The following is a 5,000-nucleotide window of genomic DNA, read 5'->3' as shown; positions in this document are numbered from 1 at the left end:
ACGGCCCGGACACGCGTCCCGGTCTCACGGGATGCGCGTCCCGGTCGCACGGGTCGCGCATCCCGGGAGGGCCGACGGAGGAAGCCGGCGCACGGCCGCCGCGCGGACGGCCGGCGGCGGCGCCCATGCGCCGGGGCCTCGGCGGGCGCGTGCCGGCTCCCTCGGGGACGAACGGTGCCGGGCGCGCCCGCCGCGAGGCGACGGACTTGTGCGGAGTGGAGCGGAAGTCCCGCCGCGGCAGCAGCCGCCCCCCCTCCCTACCACCCCGGCGGGGCATCCGCCCAAAGCCCACCCCAAGCGTTCCAAAGTACCGAGGAGCGTTGCAAACGGGAACGGCCCGGACACGCGTCCCGGTCGCACGGGATGCGCGTCCCGGTCGCACGGGTCGCGCGTCCCGGGAGGACAGACCGAGCAAGCCGAGGTGCCGCTCACGGCCGCCGCGAGGGACGTACGGCGCCGGCGCCCGCGCCCCGTGGCACGGCCTAGAGCGTGCCCCCCTGCCACCCCATCGGGGCATCGGCGCAAAGCCCACCGCGGGGTAGATAACCGAAGGCAACGAGGGACGGTGGATGCACATATCCGAGCAGTGGCGATAGGGCCGGAGGGAGCACCGACAGGGCCGTGAGATTTTAAAGTACCGAGGGAATTTGCAAACCGGGCCCGCCCCTCCCCCCGTCCATCGCACGCCGATCGGGGGTCCGGCGCCCCGCGGGGGGCTGCCGGCATGCGCTCCCGGTGCAGGCATCGACGAGCCGCCCGCGACCTCCACTCGGGTCCGAGCCCCCAAGCGCGGATGCCGAAACGCGCCGGCCGCGGCAGCCCCACCCCTGCCACCCCATCGGGGCATCGGCGCAAGGCCCACCCTGGGGTAGATAACCGAAGGCAACGAGGGATGGTGGATGCACATATCCGAGCAATAGCGATAGGGCCGGAGCGAAGACCGAGGGGGTCGGGGGGTTTTAATGTTCCGAGGGAAGTTGGAAACGGGGCCCGCCCGGACGCCCGTCCCTCGCACGCCGATCGGGGGTCCCGCACCCCGCGGGGGGCTGCCGGCATGCGCCCCTAGTACAAGCATCGACGAGTCGCCCGCGACCTCCACTCGGATCCGGCGGCGCACGCGCGGATGGCGAAACGCGGCGGCCGCGGCTGCAGCCCCCCTACCACCCCGTTGGCGCGTCGGCGCAAAGCCCACCCCGGGGAGGATAACCGAAGGCGACGAGGGACGATGCATGCACATATCCGAGCAAATACCGAGAGGGTCGGGGGGAAGACCGAGAGGCAAGGGGTGTTTAGAGTACCGAGGGAAGTTGCGAAAGGGGCCCGCCCGGACGCTCGCCGCTCGCAGGCGATCCGGCGGGGCGCACGGAGGGCGCCGCCCATCGCCGGAGCTTGCTCGGTCATCTCTGCCGCACGGACACGTAAGCGCCGCCGCGCAAGGTTCGGCCGGCGGGGCGGACGGTTCGCCGCCGCAGGCCTTTCCCGCAGCCGGAACGTGGGCCCGGCGTTGCGCGCCGGCGGGCCGCGCAATCCGCCGGGGCGCACGGCGGGCGCCGCCCGTCGCCGGGGCTTCGCTCGGTCATCTCGGCCGCACGGACACGTGCGCGCAGCCGCGGAAGGTTCGGCCGGCGGGGCGGACGGTTCGCCGACGCAGGCCTCTCCCGCGGCCGGAACGCGGGACCGGCGTTGCGTGCCGGCGGAAGGCGCGATCCGGCAGGGCGCACGGCGGGCGCCGCCCGGGCTTCGCTCGGTCATCTCGGCCGCACGGACACGTGCGCGCCGCCCATCGCCGGGGCTTCGCTCGGTCATCTCGGCCGCGCCGCCACGTGCGCGCCGCCGCGGAAGGCTTGGCCGGCCGGGCGGACGGTTCGCCGCCGCAGGCCTTTCCCGCAGCATGCGCCCCTTCGCCCGAACGACCGCGGGACTCCGGTACGGCCTAGCCGTCGGCCGCCCGGCTGCAAGCCGTCGGGGCCGCTCGATCCCCGTCGCGTGCCGGCCGCCGCTCGGGCCAGCCGGCCGGCTGCCGCACGTAACCTCTGACCTCATCAGCGGTCGATCCGCACCGCGCTGGTCTTCGGTGCGGACCCGTCGGGGCCGTGCCGCGCCGGCCGTCGCATCCGGTTCCGCAGGCGCCGCCCGGTTGCCTCCCGCCCTCGTGCGCTCGCGCCGGCCGGGCGACGCGGTGCCCGCGGGACTCGGGCATGGTTGAGCCGTCGGCCGCCCGGCGGCATGCCGCCGCCGCTCCGCGCCGCGTGCCGGCTGCGCTCCTCCCCGCGCCCGTCCGCGGGCGGGCCCGCCGCCGCTCGCGCCGGCCGGGCGACGCGGTGCCCGCGGGACTCGGGCATGGTTGAGCCGTCGGCCGCCCGGCGGCATGCCGCCGCCGCTCCGCGCCGCGTGCCGGCTGCGCTCCTCCCCGCGCCCGTCCGCGGGCGGGCCCGCCGCCGCTCGCGCCGGCCGGGCGACGCGGTGCCCGCGGGACTCGGGCACGGTTGAGCCGACGGCCGCCCGGCGGCATGCCGCCGCCGCTCCGCGCCGCGTGCCGGCTGCGCTCCTCCCCGCGCCCGTCCGTGGGCGGGCCCGCCGCCGCTCGGCCTAGCCCCCCGGCTGCCGCACGTAACCTGCGACCTCGTCGGCGCTGGATGCGCGTCGTGACAGTTTTCGGTGGGGCGCCGCGGAGGCGCCGGGGGCCCATGCGACGGGCCAGGGGGCGAACGGAGGGCTCGGTCAGCCCTAACAGGGGACCGGCGACAAAGGAGCGGTCGCGCAAAGCTTCGTAAGGGACCCAGACGACGGGCCTACCGATCCGAAGCACCGCGCACGGACGCGCAGCGGGCCCACGACGGGCCGACACGGAAGGCCCGCCGCCAAGGCCGCAAAACCGACAAAGGAACCCACGGGGACGCACCAGAGCGGGCAAAGCTTTCACCGAACGGGACGGGACCGAGCCCCCGCAACAGGCGAGGGCGACGGATCCGACCAAGTAAGGCCGATCCCGCTCCACGCACGCGCGGCCGCAGGAACTTCGTGAGGGACGGGACGACCGGCCGACCGAACCGAAGCGCCGCGCACGGCCGCCGCGAGGGCCGGCCGGAGGCATAGACCGAGCGCCGCGCCAGCGGAAGGAGCGTGCCGGCTCCGTCGGGGACCACCTGCGCACGGTCCGTCCGAGCGAGCCGACGGACCGGCGCGGAAGGCCCGGCGCCGAGCCCGCAAAACCGACAAAGGAACCCACAGGGACGCACCAAAGCGGCCCAAGATTTCACCGAGACGGGACCGAGCCCACGCAACATGCGATGGCGACGGATCGGACCAAGTAAGGCCGATCCAACTCCGCGCGCGCGCGGCCGCGAGCACTTCGTGAGGGACAGGAAGACCGGCCGACCGAACCGAAGCGCCGCGCACGGCCGCCACAAGGGCCGGCTGGAGGCGTAGACCGAGAGCCGCACCAGCGGAAGGAGCGTGCCGGCTCCGTCGTGGGCCAACTCCGCGGGGCCCATCCGAGCGAGCCGACGGGCCGGCGCGGAAGGCCCGGCCGAACCCGCAAAACCGACAAAGGAACCCACAGGGACGCACCAGAGCGGACAAAGATTCGGGGCCGCCCTCCCTCACCGAACAGGACGGGACCGAGCCCACGGAACATGCGAGGGCGAAGGATCGGACCAAGTAAGGCCGATCCAACTCCGCGCGCGCGCGGCCGCGAACACTTCATGAGGGACGGGAAGACCGGCCGACCGATCCGAAGCACCGCGCACGGCCGCCGCAAGGGCCGACCGAAGGAATAGACCGAGCGCCGCACCAGCGGAAGGAGCGTGCCGGCTCCGTCGTGGGCCAACTCCGCGGGGCCCATCCGAGCGAGCCGACGGGCCGGCACGGAAGGCCCGGCCGAACCCGCAAAACCGACAAAGGAACCCACAGGGACGCACCAGAGCGGACAAAGATTTCACCGAACGGGACGGGACCGAGCCCACGCAACATGCGAGGGCGAAGGATCGGACCAAGTAAGGCCGATCCAACTCCGCGCGCGCGCGGCCGCGAAAACTTCGTCAGGGACGGGACGACGGGCCGACCGATCCGAAGCGCCGTGCACGGCCGCCGCAACGGCCGGCCGGAGGCGTAGACCGAGCGCCGCGCCAGCAGAAGGAGCGTGCCGGCTCCGTCGTGGGCCCGCTGCGCGTGGCCCATCCGAGCGAGCCGACGGGCCGAATCCCTCGAGGACGAACGGTGCCGGGCACGCCCGCAGCGAGTGCCCACGGCGGGCTTGTGCGGAGTGGAGCGGAAGGCCCGCCGCGGCGGCAGCAGCCCCCCCTCCCTACCACCCCAGCGGGGCATCCGCCCAAAGCCCACCCCAAGCGTTCCAAAGTACCGAGGAGCGTTGCAAACGGGAACCGCCCGGACATGCGTCCCGGTCGCACGGGATGCGCGTCCCGGTCGCACGGGTCGCGCGTCCCGGGAGGGCCGACGGAGGAAGCCGAAGTGCCGTGCGCGGCCGCCGCGACGGCCGGACGGCGGCGGCGCCCGTGCGCCGCGGCAAAGGCGGGAGCGGCCCGGCTCCGTCCGGGGCGCCGCGAGCTTCGGTCGAACCTTTGCCGTGACTCTTCGCAATAGGCCAAGCCCATTCACACTTGGCCAAGCCTAGGCCAAGCCAAGGCCTCCAATGCTTGGCCAAGTGCCTCCAAGGTCGGCCAAGACGGTGCCCAGCGTGCCAAAGCCATGGCATGCCCATGCGCGGCCCAAGCCGCGCCCATGAGCCCCAGCCGCACGCGGCCGCGCGCGCCCGCGCCCAGGCCACGGCCGCGCTGCGCGCCTGGCGCGCGCGCCCGCGCCCAGGCCACGGCCGCGCCCAGGCCCCGGCCGCGCCGCGCCCGCCCAGGCCCCGGCCGCGCCGCGCCCAGGCCACGGCCGCGCGCGCCCGCGCCGACGCCCCGGCCGCGCTGCGCGCCTGCTGCGCGCGCCCGCGCCCAGGCCCCGGCCGCGCGCGCCCGCGCCCAGGCCACGCCCGCGCG

This window comes from Phoenix dactylifera, chromosome 10 (genome assembly GCF_051530095.1).
Source record: "Phoenix dactylifera cultivar Ajwa chromosome 10, Ajwa_hap1_PhDact_Kaust_v1.1, whole genome shotgun sequence".
NCBI lineage: Eukaryota > Viridiplantae > Streptophyta > Magnoliopsida > Arecales > Arecaceae > Phoenix > Phoenix dactylifera.
The sequence above is the reverse complement of the archived record's forward strand: the minus strand, read 5'-3'. Positions refer to the sequence as shown.